The sequence below is a fragment of the Heteronotia binoei genome, chromosome 18 (assembly GCF_032191835.1).
Source record: "Heteronotia binoei isolate CCM8104 ecotype False Entrance Well chromosome 18, APGP_CSIRO_Hbin_v1, whole genome shotgun sequence".
NCBI lineage: Eukaryota > Metazoa > Chordata > Lepidosauria > Squamata > Gekkonidae > Heteronotia > Heteronotia binoei.
The window spans coordinates 23,664,003-23,678,461 of NC_083240.1; the positions used below are offsets into that span (position 1 = coordinate 23,664,003).

Below are 14,459 nucleotides of genomic sequence, written 5' to 3' on the forward strand. Positions count from 1 at the left end.
CTGCTGTGAATCCAGGTTGCAACAAATGACACTCCTTCACACTCCACTTTTAGAAACTGAGGGGCCAGCTTGAAGCTGCTAATCCACTCCGCCATCAACATATGCCTTTCATGAACATTTTCCTTCAAAGCCCTTAGGACAACAAAGATGGAGATGAGACTGGTGAGCAATCTGGTGATGCAACCAAACCACCAAGCTGCCTTGAATTAAATCCAGGCCTCTCGCCAAATAAAGGAGGCAAACTGGCAGGGAAACGTTATATTACTCTTCTAATTGACATGAATAAGACTATATTGAGCTAGATAGGCCAGTGGTAAAAAGCAGTTTCAAGTGTTTGGAGAACTGAAGGTCAGCTACAACTTTCACCTTCCAATGATAGGTCTGGCTGATGTGCTGCTGCCTGGGCCCACCACTGTTATGGCCCTGCAATCCTCCTGCCTGTCTCCAACTTGATAGTTTACATCAGGGGTGGCCAACGGTAGCTCTCCAGATGTTTTTTGCCTATAACTCCCATCAGTCCCAGCCATTGGTCATGCTGACTGGGGCTGATGGGAGTTGTAGGCAAAAAACATCTAGAGAACTACCATTGGCCACCCCTGGTTTACATGATGGGGAGAGACGGTTTCATGGCTTCAGCCCCTTTTTTGCAAAATGGTGGTTGAGTTGGCCACAATTGGCTACTGCAGCCATGCTGGGCAAATGCTGTAGCTCACCTGCTTTGCATCAGAAAGGCTTCTCCCATGGAACCATCCATAGGATTTTCCCCAGGAATTGGGAAAGAGCTCTCTGTGCCTGAGACCCTGTTGCCAACCAGTTTGTACTGGGCTGCATTAATCAGTGGCCTGACTGGGTATCAGGCAATTTCATATGATTGTGTATAAACCCTTGGATCGCCTGGTTTACTGCAAAAACCTTCTTAAGGTCTACCTTTACACTACTGCTTAGAGCAGGAGTGAGGAACCTCCCTCCCAAGAGCCATATATGGCCCTCGAGGTCACTTGGTGTGGCCCTCAGAGATTGTTGAGCCAAACCGAGCCATGTGGCAGCCTCTCTGGGGCCTGGCTGGCCAGCGAGGATCATGGGGCCCAGCCACACTGTGCAGCAGCCTCCCCAGGGCCAGGCAGGGATCACAGGGCCAAGATGCACCTTATGGCAGCCTCCCTGGGGCCTGGCCGGCCGGCCAGAATTGCTGCAGGGCCTGGAAAAGTTACTGTCACCGTTCAGTTTGCACTTGATTATCCCAGATGGTGTGGCCTAATATGCTAATGAGTGTGACCTAATATGGTAATATTAGGGGATGTGGTCTAATATGCTACTGAGTTCCTGCTGGGCTTTTTCTACAGAAAAGCCCTGGATCTATGCATTTGCCTAGGGTGGCGGATGGGGGGGGGGGGCGGGGAGGGTGTATGTGCCAGATTAGGCTCTCCCCACATGACTTCAAATAGAAAAACAATTATTTGCATTAATTTTGCTGGCCTGAATCATTCTCCCTCGGTGGAGCACTGTTTTTTAAGTTGATAATGTTTATGGCCCACAAATGATGTTATAAATATCCATATGGCCCTTGGCAGAAAAAAGGTTCCCCACCCTTGGCTTAGAGGCATGTGCTTAAATCTCATGGGGCACAAAAGTCCTAGTGGGCTAATGGCCTGGGGGACCTCCCACCACCCATAATCTCTCCCCAATTGGCATATATTATGGATTGTACCTTTAAATGGTTAATATGTAACACCTGGCAGATCCTGTTTTATTCTAGTTAGTGGTAGCAGTTTGTCAAGCATACGCCAATTGGGAGGAGATTTGCTATCTGTAGGGATGTTGTAGGATCTCACAGGTATGAAATTTTTAATTGTTTGTACAGTATGTTGTATATTATGGCACATTGGTTTCAATTATGTGCTGTATTTTTTTGTCAGAATGCTGTAAGGTTCAAATCGGCTTATGGTTGTGATTCTTTTGGATGGAAACTTGGCTATATTGGACCATATTGAAAACAAGTCTCTATAGTTTGGAATGGGAAGTCCACCTTTTGAGTTTCATCTTGATTTCTGACATTAGACAGAACTTTGAAAATGTCTTTGTAGAATTCTTATATGGTTGCTATTGATGTGTAGAATATTTTGTATACTTATATACAAAACAGAGAGGCAGTTTGGTGTAGTGGTTGTGCCGACTCTTATCTGGGAGAACTGGGTTTGATTCCCCACTCCTCTACTTACAGCTGTTTGAATGACCTTGGGTTAGCCATTGCTATCACAGGAGTTGTCCTTGAAAGGGCAGCTGCTGTGAGAGTCCTCTCAGCCCCATCCAACTCACAGGGTGTCTGTTGTGGGGGGAGAAGATATAGGAGATTGTAAGCCGCTCTGAGACTCTGATTCAGAGAGAAAGGCGGGATATAAATCTGCAGTCTTCTTCTTCTATATCCATTTATTGGATTATATGAATTGCATCACAAGAGACTTTCAGTCGCATAAGGTAATTGTTTAATTAGTTACACAGTTTGTTGGGTTTTTTGCTGCAGCCTTGATTCCTGAAGCTCCAAGTTTTATTAGTTAGCTGAAAGCAAGTTTGCCTTACGTGAGATTTTTTATGTTAAAAAAGCAACATTTTTATCAATGAATTAGATCCAAAGATACTTACAGTATGTATCAAATGACACTAAACATACCTTAAAATGTGGGTATACATCCTTGTATTACTGCTTCATTGTTGTTCCCATTTCTGCATGCACAATTCTGCGTGCTTTTCTTGAGATGGAGTTGCTGTACCATGTCATAAGGGATTCATTTGTTATCAGTATACATTGAGATCCTATGCAGTTTTCCACACTTAGAAGATAGAACAGTGGGCATGCTTTTGTTTCTTGTGCATGAATTGGATCTCATTGGAGGTTGCATATTGCATATTGAACACTGGTTGGTCAAAAAAATCGAAGAAGAAGACTTGAGGAATGCCAACCCAGCCATTGGTAGAAAACCACACCAGTGAACTAATGGCTGACTTATGGAAAATATGTATCCATCCTACAAACAGGTTGCACTGACAGGGCTTTCTGCGGTCACTGTTCTGTCCAGCAGAGGCAAGATAAATTGTAACTGTTTTCTTTGGCATGAGGCTCACTTTTCTTGGGAAGGGATTGAAGTTAAAAGGAAATAGTAAACTGGCCCACAATATCTCTGCACTTTTGATGCTCCCATGACTTCTACCCCCCGGGATGAACACAGAATCGAGCGACTGAGAAATTTCCAACTTTTTTTTAAAAAAGTTAAGAAACGGATCTGAAGTTGCGAAGTCAGTTGCCCATCTTTGCGCTCTAAAAACATCTGGTGCTTACTAATTCAGATTTTCCCACAACAGTAACCATTGTTCTTGAGCCAGATGTAGTTAGGTTACCCTACCGTTGTTTTTCTCTTTTACGAGAAAAGCAGGCTAAATGAAATAGATAAACAGTTCTGTTGTAGTTGCGGAAAAGTGATCTCAGTTTTGAGTATTTAGCTGATTAGCTGATCAAGTATGTTTGTCGTAGACATAATCTCAGTAAGACAGAGTATGTTGGTGGTGCAATTCAGTATTTAAAATTAAAGGTGTGATTGGATTTAGGAGTGTTCTTGAAAAACAAATCTGTGGTCTCTTCCAGGGAATTATAGAATGAAAGAGGTTTAGCTGTATTTCATTATAGACCAGGGCACACAATAGGACTATTGAGCAATTTAAAAACCAGTAAGTCTCTAGGTTCAGATGGCATGCACCAAAGAGTTGCTAATGAACTCAGACATGAAATTTTTAATCTACTAACAATTATGTGCAACTTCTTGCTAAAACCAGCCTCTGTAGTTGAGGACTGGAGAGTAGTGGGGGGAACCAGGAAATTACCAGCCAGATAACATAAGGTCTATCCCAGTTAGAAGAAACTGTAATGAAGAATAGAATTCTGAGGCACACAGAAGAACAAAGCCTGCTGAGGGAAAATCAGCATGGCTTCTGCAAAGGGAAGTCTTGCTTCACCAACCTTTTGGAGTTTGTTGAGAAAGTGAACACATGTAAATAATGATGACCTGATAGCTAAATAATTGGACTTCCAAAAGATATTTAACAAAGTACCTCACCAAAGACTCTTAGACATGCTTAGTAGTCAGAGGATAAGAAGACTTTTATAAATTAAAAGTTGGCTAAACAGTGGGAATCAGAGAGAAGGAATAAATGGACAGTTCTTTCAATGGGGGGAAATTAAGCAGTGGAGACCCATAAGGATCAGTATTGGCACAGGTGATACTTAATTTGTTCATATATGATCTAGAATTGGAGGTGAGCAGCGTACTGGCCATGTTTGTCGACACACAAAAAAACTTCAGGTTGGTGAAAACCGAGGCAAACTGTGAGAACTCCAGAAGGATCTCTCTAAATTGGATGAGAGGGCAACAATGCAGCAAAAGAAGTTTATGAACATATGAACATATGAACATATGAAGCTGCCTTATACTGAATCAGACCTTTGGTCCATCAAAGTCAGTATTGTCTTCTCAGACTGGCAGCGGCTCTCCAGGGTCTCAAGCTGAGGTTTTTCAAACCTATTTGCCTGGACCCTTTTTTGGAGATGCCAGGGATTGAACCTGGGACCTTCTGCTTCCCAAGCAGATGCTCTACCACTGAGCCACCATCCCTCCCCTATGAGCACATTAAACCAAAGAATCCCAGCTCTCAGTATATACTGATGGGGTCTGAACTTGCTGAAAACAAGAGGCAGAGACCTTGTTCACAGAAAGTGTTAACTCAGTATTTGGCAGTGGGGGAAGAAAGGGCAAACTCCATGCTCAGGATTACTAGGAAATGGCCTGAAATTATAACAGCTGGTATTGTGATGTCCCCTGGATAGATTTTAATCATTAACTGAGTGCTTTCTTTGATTAGTCCTAGATCTATTTCCCACCCCCTTCATTGGGTGACCTTGGGTTTCAGTATTTTGGGAGAGGGAGAAAAGGTTCTCTGTACCCACCTCCTCTTTAAAAGGGAATTGGGCAAATTCATGGAGCTGAAGTCCATCAGTGGCTATTAGCCATGGTGACGAAATGGAACCTTCATGACCAGAGGAAGTGAACCTTTGAATATGTGCCAGGAAGGAACATAGGGGAGAGGCCTCAGCCCCTGTACCCTGTTGTTGGCCTGACCTGGAATGTAGTATTAATCATGTATGTTATGCAGTTCATAAGTGGAACATATAGATGTGTTTTGTATGCAAGGCTTGACTGCATTTTGCTTATAGAGTCCTTCAGGGTTTTTTTGTAAAAGTTGTACTCACCTTCCTTCAGCCTTGAAGAAAGCCAGAATGAAGAAAGGTATTGTTTATTGTTAGAATGAGTTACGAAAGTCTGGTCTTCTGCCAAACCAGCTCTCAACTGGCTCTATTTTAACAGCCATTTTAAAAATCCCATTGCGGAAATAGTATGCTGTCAAAGTAACATCATATCACATCTTAGCCAGCATGAATCAGAAGGATTAGCAAAGTCATGAGCTGGCCTATATAATAACATCTATGTAAACTGGCCATAGCCTATAACCTCTGAATCTCTTGGATTTGTAGTTCAGTGAAATCTGCTTCCACCCCCCTGCCCTTTTGGGGGGGGCTAATCGCTGGATAAAGAAGCTTTAAAACTTAACCTTATTTCTAAAAGTCAACTTCAGTAGAATAGAAGTACATGGGCTTATATACGACTGATATATAGAAGAGTCCAAGCGTCCATCAGAGCTGACCTTCCAGAATAACTAGCTGGCCACTGTGCAATACAGGGTGCTAGACTAGATGGACCAGTGATCTGATCCAACAAGGCTCTTCTTATGTTCTGCTGTTCTTAGGCCAATGAGTGACAGGACAATCCTATATAGTTACTCCAGTGTTATCCCATTTAAATCAGTGTTCTTAGAATGGAGGAACTCTGCATAGGATTGTACTGCAACTTTATCCAGCTGACACAAGACATTTTGACACCCGAGACAGAAAACTCAAATGTATCCTCCCAGCAAAATATAAGATTTAATAAAATAACTGTTTTTCTGCTCTCAAATGGCCAAAGTCTGCTCCATGAAGCAATCTAGTCTTCCATTGCAGAATTGTAATGTTTAATGATCACTGTTGGCTCTTTGTTGGGTGGATCTGAAATGGAATAACAGTAAAATGGGCAGCATATCCAAAATGGGGCAATTCCATGCCCCGATGAGCACATGAAGTTTCCTTATACTGAGTCAGACCACGGGTCTATCAAGATTGGTCTTGTCTACTCAGACTGGCAGAGCATCTCACGCAGAGAGAGGTCTTTCCCATCATCTACTGCATGATCCTTTTAGTTGGAGATGCCAGGGTGGAAGAACTTGGGACCTTCTGCATACCAAGCAGATGCTCTACCACTGAGCCATGGCCCCTCCCAATGATTTAATTTGTGTTGCACATGGAGGTCACTATGAGTTCACTTCTGCTGGGGAAGGGAGGTTGTACTGTGCCCCCTCCAGGAGAATGCTCGCTCTTTGCATTGAGGCAGAAGGTGGTGGACATGAATGATAATGAGAACCTATTCTTGATCCTAATTGCAGTTGTCACTGGCTCAGTGCTGGAAGGAAAACCCAGGATTGCTTCATGTGGAAAGAGAATCCTCTGCTCATGCTGTATACCTCCTGAGAGGGAAAAGGTATCTTTGGAATCTCCCTTTATCAAAATGACTCAAGGAGGGGGCAGGTGGAGGCAGCTTTCTGTGGCCAGAACATAGCACGAGTCGCTCAAGAGGTTGGATTTTTTTGGTTTGTATCCAGCATCCTCCGTTTTGGGGAAAGGGTAAATTGCTTTATGCTACTAAAAATATTTATAGCCTACCTTTCTCCCATCACCAAAGGATCCAAGGCAATCTCCAAAATCTCCACATTTCTCAACCCAAAGCTGGCAACCCTAATTTTTAAAAATAGCAATGACTGGAATCAAATTCAAGAAACCAAAATACATTTTTAGAAAGAGGCAAACTTGCCGTAAATTACACCTGTGGCATTAAGTATTTATCTGTCTGGCAAAACTACCTATGCTCTTCAGAAACCAATCAGAAGTTCCAGCATCTCTTTTTACAAACTTGGTTTTTCAGACTTCCCAGAATTCAAGCCAGTCAGCAGTTTCCCTTACTTCTTCTTGCAGCCTTTCTGTACACACAGCTAACTGTGCTTACTCCAGAGAATCAGAGCAGTTGATCCTTTAAATTGACTTTGCTTTTGTGTGCCTGCATTCTGCATCACTCTTTTTTCTCTGGTTTATTTATCCTGCATCTACGAACCAAAACGCACAGCTATGGCTGAATGTGCCAAGAAGAGTTTGAAATCTGAAGTTGGCCAGAAGAACAAGACCGCTGTGTGGGTTCATACAGAGGGGAATAGTCCTTCCAATAGTCAGGTTCCAGTTTATGAAGAGCCTTAAAGGTCAAAAACAGCACCTTGAATCTGGAGTCATTAGCCAATGCAAAGATTACAAATGAGGAAATACAGTCCCAGTGGCTCCCCCCACCACAAGCTGTCAAATGGGCTGCCATGTCCTAGACCAGCTGATGTTTCTGAATCGCCTTCAGATCTTTGCATAAAGATTTAATCAATGCACCATGTTAATTAATCAATAGCACATTAACAGCATTGAGTGGGATCTTCCCTGCTAATAATACCCTGGAAAATTACTTGAAGATGAGGCAATAAGCAGGAAAGCAAAGCCACGGGTCAAATGTTCCAAAAACCATGCCCAGCTCTCTGCAAGAGGAAGCCCAACGAAAGACATTCTTGGTATTAAGGTCCCTCTCTAACCCAAGTGAAGCAGCATTGTGTTGATAACTCAGGAAACCACAAAGGGTTGCCGTTTGCAGTCGCCGGAACCTGAATCAACTGATCTAGAGGTTGGCTTGAAGCAGTGGCCAGACATACAGAGTGAATGGAAAATGTAGAGTGATGTTGTCATTCATACATATGTGCATGAGTGACAGTTAATTTGACCCTCGATGTAAGGTTTAGATTTAGGATGGCTGACGTGCATTTTGTGAGGACAGGAGTAAACTGACATCATTGATCTTACAAGGAATGGCAAGCACAAGGTAGTGATGGTTCCATGGAAATTCTCTCTTGGTTATCTTTTTAAAAATTATTGTAAATGAACATATGAAGCTGCCTTATACTGAACCAGACCCTTGGTCCATCAAAGTCAGTATTGTCTTCTCAGACTGGCAGTGGCTCTCCAGGGTCTCAAGCTGAGGTTTTTCACATCTATTTGCCTGGACCCTTTTTTGGAGATGCCAGGGATTGAACCTGGGACCTTCTGCTTCCCAAGCAGATGCTCTACCACTGAGCCACAGTCCCTCTCCCAATAAATATCCAACGGAAGGCTTAGGTTGGAAGAATATGGTCTCAGGCTTTGACAAATCTGTAAGGATAGGGTCTCCATGGGGCAGTATCTCCATCACTGTGTGAGAATCACTAAAAACATTTTTGTGTCTGCTTTAGGGGCCTTCGGCATGGAGGATTCCATTAAGAGGGCACCATTGGTTTGGTCACACCTCTGCAACGTATCAGGGAAGGGCCATAGCTCAGTGGTAGAGCATCTGCTTTGCATGTAGGAAGTCCCAGATTCCATCCCCAGCATCACTGCTTAAATGGATCATGAAATAAGTGACATAAAAGACCTCCAGCTTACATCTGGGAAAGCTGCTGCTGCTGCTCGGAGTAGACAGTATTTATCTTGATGCTAACATTTTAAGCATCTTAAGTTTTTTAAAATATATATATTTAATTGTGTTTGTCGGTGTCCTTTATAAAGTTTAGATCTGTTACCTAATCTTAAATAGGTACATTTAAGCCTGTCCTACAGGAAGTGTGGGCTAAAAACTGAAAAAATAAATAAATAAAATAATAATAATAAATAAATACATGCATGGCCCAGCTCAACCCGACATGGCCCGGCCCAACAAGGTCTCATTTATGTCAGATCCAATCCTCATAACAAATTAGTTCAACACCCCTGCTCTAAATGCTATTATACTCTTTCTTACTCGCTCCCCCCGCCCCCCAAAAATACTTGCTTCTGGGCTCCATTGTTCAAACCCCCTGTGATAATTCTGCTGATCTCTAAGATTTGACAAACTTAAATATTTTTCTCCCACAAAAAAAGGGGGGGGAGAATAACCAAAACATATAAAGCAGACGGAAATCTTCATCATGCCACTGTGGCCACATAGGAGAAGTAATTTAAAAAGTATGATGGAAGTAATAATAATAATAAATTTTTATTTATATCCCGCCCTCCCTGCCGAGGCAGGCTCAGGGCGGCTCACAGGACATGGCGCATACAATGATTACAATAAAATACAGTTAATGCAATAAAATACAGTTGATGCAATAAAATACAGTTAAAATACAATTAAAATACAGTTAAATTAAGAATTCATAAATTAAGATAAGTAAATAAATTAAAACCAGTATAAATTGAAGGTGCTACAGTTCAATACAAGATGGCTAGATGTCATTACCAGGATTCCACCTTAAAAGCAAGTTGGAAGAGGACGGTTTTATAAGTAAGGTTTTATAATGACAATTACAAATCAAGAAGCATTTTAAGGTGGATGCTGAGCTGATATAACTGAGTACACCTTCCAGTGATGATAGGGGTGTGTGGCATATGCAAATGAGTTGTGCTAATGAGCTCCAGCACCTTTTTTTGTTACAAAATGACACCTGCAAAGTATCATATAATGTCAAATTACAGACAACAGATATTCAAAGAATAGTCAGAATTGGAGAGTGTCTGGAAAATATTGGACATCAAAATCTGGAGGTGAGAAAGCAATGGGCAGGAGGAATGGTTCAGCTGTAACATTCCTTGTACATTACCTCTCAACAATAGCTTTGGAATTTAGAGTACATGAAGAGCCGAAATGAAGTTCTGCAACATGTTGAAGTCCAACGGATCTTCAAATATTTGGGTTTGATCTCCAAGATTCAAGAGGGCACCAGTAAATGCATCTGCGGGTGCCATCATGCCTTAGAACAGCATTGCAGACCACTGATGGATGGAAAAGGGAAAGGAAGACATACATGTGGTTTGTACCCTGAAATAGACTGCTGTAATGCCCTCTACATGGGGCAGCCCTTGATACAAATTTGGAAGCTGCAACTGGTGCAAAATGCAGCAGCCAGATTGTTAATGGAGCTACCTTTATGGGAGCACATTCAACCTGTGCTGGAAACACTGCACTGGTTGCCTGTGGTGTTCCAGGTTCGCTTCAAGGTGCTGGTCATGACCTTTAAAGCCCCATATGGCCTGAGGCCTGTCTATGGCCTGGGGACCTCCAGGACCACCTTTCCCCATATGAGCCCCAAAGAGCACTACGATCAAGTTCACAAAATCTTCTTACAGTCCCCAGGCCAAAAGAAGCTCGGCTGTCTGCCACTAGAGCCAGAGCCTTTTCGGTGACAGTCCCTGCTCTGTGGAACGCACTTCCCGAAAACATCAGGGCCCTGCAGGACATGCCACAATTCCGCAGGGCCTGCAAGACAGAATTGTTTAAACTGATGTTTAACATCTAACGGAGAGGCGACCACTCTTCCACTATCCCACAGCATCGACGTCTGAACTCATCCCAGCATAAATGCAGAGCACCAAATAACATTGAACAACATCATTATATGTAGCACTAAATGTAAACTGAAAATGATGCCATCTTGGATCTTAGAGATTGTAATCTGAAATTGTAGGAAACTGTATGTAATGACTTTAATGATTTTATTGTGATTTTATTATTAATACTCTGTTGTTTTAACTGTATAATAAATAAATAATAATTAAAATTACAAATAAATAAATCAGAGTAAAGAGTTGGCAATACTGTTGAGTCAGTCCTTGGGAGGGTGTCAGGATACACCCTTGTCACTAATTTCCCTTTGGCTCAAAGGTCATGACTTCCAGTTCTGTACTGTCATCCTTGCGCTGAATGGAAAGAACTTCTAATCTAATTAGGAAAGCAAAGGGGAAGTCTTTGGTGCTCATTGCAATCAGAAGAGCAAAAGGAAGTTACACCGCAAGCCGAAGAGGAAGGATGTGAGATGGTTTGGTTGGGAAGACAGTAAGAGTAAGTGCGGATACTTGTGGTGGAACCTCTTTAATACTGAGCTTATTTACAGACCTGCAGACAGAGAAAAGCAGAGACAAAAAGCCTTTCCCCTACAGAGAGACACTTCCCCAGAATGCAACTTGCCTGTTGCTCCCTAAATTCAACCAGCCAGACTAAAACTCTTCATGTTATCTCTGCCCTTTCCAACACACTGGTTAGCTGGGCTGCCCCACCCTTGCAGGTGAGTCATTGATCTGTTGAGTTCAAAATCTTGAAGTCTTGTTCTCCCAACCAGAGTCTGAGGCAGTGGTCAGTGTTGCGATCCGAACACCTGTTAGAACACAACAAACATGCATGTTGTGGTCTCTTTTAGGTGGTGGGGCAAGACGAGCCACTGTTTTGCCTCCCCTTTTGGTTGCTGCCACCACTTCAGGTAAAATATACACACACATACACACACGGTGTGGTTGCCTGAAGTCAGCCTCACAGGGATATCGTTCAGTGGTGTGCCAAGAAGCCAGGCAGGTGAGTAAGAATTGATCAGACTCAAGTTAAGCAAAACTTTATTTTTACAAGGCAGGGTCTTAGGGTCTTGCAAAGGACAGGATCTAGCACTCTAAGGAAAAAGAAGCAAAAAGACAGGTTGTAACCACGGAGTGTTACAACTCCACAAGCTGTGGAGTCTTGTGAGCACAAATTCTGCTTTGTGAAGCACTGGCATTAAAGATGTGAGCTTCTGCATCAATTAGCTTGATCTGGGGCCATTTTTCCTGAGCTAAGACAAAAATGTGTGAACCAGAGGTCAAAAACCTGTGAGCTAGCTCATACTAACTCAGCATAGAGGGAACAGTGGTTGTAACTGAAGTTACCCTGATGGGTCTGCATCTCCCTTTCACATCATGCCCCTCTGCAGGACTTTTTTTTGTAGCAGGAACTCCCTTGCATATTAGGCCACACACTCTTACGTAGCCAATCCTCCTGGAGCTTACAGTAGGCCCTGTACTGAGAGCCCTGTAGGCTCTTGGAGGATTGGCTACATCAGGGGTGTGAGGCCTCATATGCAAAGGAGTTCCTGCTACAAAAAAAGTCCTGCACCCTCTGCCATCCTTTGTGGCAAAATGCACCCTCCCCAGAGTTCCTGACCAAGGTAGAGCCCAAAAGGAAGGTACTAAGAACCCAAACAAAGGAACAGCCCCCCTTTCCAGATGCCCCCACTTGTGCCCTGTGGTCTTAAGCCCATCTGAGTCTTAAACTTTGGGGCTCCAGGCCACCAAATCTGCACTCTCCAATCAAGAGGTGTTAACATATCAAAGGACTGGCATGTTATCACTCTTAGTTGGAAAGGATGTCCTGTTTGAATTGAGCAACCCTGTGAGTTCAGCAACAGGGCAGGGAAGCCAAGGCACTATACTCCAGTCGCTATCATTACTGGTTAATTGCAGCATTCCAAATAAACAACACCTTTACTTAATTTAAACTAAGGCAAGGTTAGTTTTGTTAAACATATTGAGCTTAAGGGGAATATTGCAGAGGCACCACCATCCAGAGGCACCACCATCTAGTGCACAAGCAATAGAACCACAACATTGCTAGTTTTTAAAGAAAAATATAGCCCAGAAGTGCTTTAAACAATGCAAATGCAGCAGGAAAAGATCCACAGATAATACTTTCATTTGGAAAGATGCAAAGCAAATTTTTAAAAGCAGATTCAATTTAGCTGGAGGGACCACAGCGGGGTATAATGCCATAGAGTCCGCCTTCCATGGCCACAGAGGAATGGTGGACTAGATTTTCTTGACTTGGCTTTTTATTATGAGACAGCTAGCCTTGTGAATATTATCCGATTGCTTCATGCTACTTGGACAAAAATTAAGGAAATGGCTACATTTCCTCTTATAATTTCAGAAACTTTATGGAACTTGCCAAGAGATAGAGAAGAAGACGACTGCAGATTTATACCCTGCCCTTTTCTCTGAATCAGAGACTCAGAGCAGTTTAGAATCTCCTTTATCTTCTTCCCCCACAACAGACACCCTGTAAGGTAGGTGGGGCTGAGAGAGCTCTCCCAGAAGCTGCCCTTTCAAGGACAACTCTTGTGAGAGCTGTGGCTAACCCAAGACCATTCCAGCAGCTGCAAGTGGAGGAGTGGGGAATCAAACCCAGTTCTCCCAGATAGGAGTCCGCACACTTAACCAGAAGAACATAAGAGAAGCCATGTTGGATCAGGCCAATGACCCATCCAGTCCAACACTCTGTGTCACATAGTGGCCAAAAAACCCAAGTGCCATCAAGAGATCCATCAGTGGGGCTAGAAGCCCTTCCACTGTGCCCCCCCCCCCAAGCACAAGAATACAGAGCATCACTGCCCCAGACAGAGAGTTCCAACAATAAGCTGTGGCTAATAGCCACTGATGGACCTCTGCTCCATATGCTTATCCATTTCCCTCTTGAAGCTGAACTACTACACCAAACTGGCTCTCACCAAACCTTTTTCCCAGAATCAGTATTTAAAGGTGACTATCATAATTTGGGATAGATGTAGAAAACATTTGGTGCAGGAGATCTCTCCATGGTCTACATTTATAAATCAAAAATGGTTCCTTCCAAGACTTGAATATGCCACTTTCAAATAATGGAAAACAGCTGGGGTTGTAAGTTTGAAAGATTTAATAGATAATAAAATTCCCCTAACCAAACTGCAATCAGAAGGCGTCCACCTTCCAAAGCAGCCATTTTCTCCAGAGCAACTGATCTCTGTAGTCTGGAGATGAATTGTAATTTGGGGAGATCTCTATGCCACACCTGCAAAATGGCAACCTTATTTGGTTCTTCTGTGCACAAGGAGAGAGGATGTGGTCTGGAGGCTTTTGCCTAGTTTGGCAGCCAAAAGAGCTTCCTGGATAGCTTTGGATAGCTGGTGGCTACGTTACACCATGGGAGTTTGTCTCCCAGCTCACCTGCTGTGCAGAAGCCGAAGGGAAAGGTTTTGCATCTGGTAACTGAAGGAGAGGAAAAAATAAAGTGTGAGCTTTTCCTGGAGCTGTCTGGCCAGAAGCAGTCTGGGGTTGGGGGCTGTTTTGCCATTACCTTTGGAGACAGGGGTTGCCTGAAGATCTTGTGCTTGACTTGTAAGTTTGTAGGAAAACAGTTCAGACAAACGAGGCAAGCTTTTCTTAACAAGGAAACTCTTCCAAAAGGTTGCATTAGGCTCTACTCTTTGGAGACAGGGGAAGCGGGATACTACTGGGCATGTGCAGAAAGCACAACCAGCTCCCTCAAGGCCAGCCCTAGACTGTCTGACACCCTAGGTAAGGCTAACTTCTGGTGCTCCCCTCTGCACTGATAATG

General features: G+C 43.2%; 1 protein-coding gene across 1 annotated transcript in view; it reads left to right on the forward strand.

Annotated features, from left to right (window-relative positions):
- The first annotated feature begins 1,775 nt into the window (after nt 1–1,775).
- The window catches only part of LOC132586758 (C-C motif chemokine 4-like), a 61,697-nt gene continuing 49,013 nt past the window's right edge, over nt 1,776–14,459 (forward strand). The window contains exon 1 of the mRNA XM_060258850.1: nt 1,776–1,834. The gene's annotated coding sequence lies outside the window, so the exon portion shown is untranslated. The remainder of the gene's footprint in view (nt 1,835–14,459) is intronic.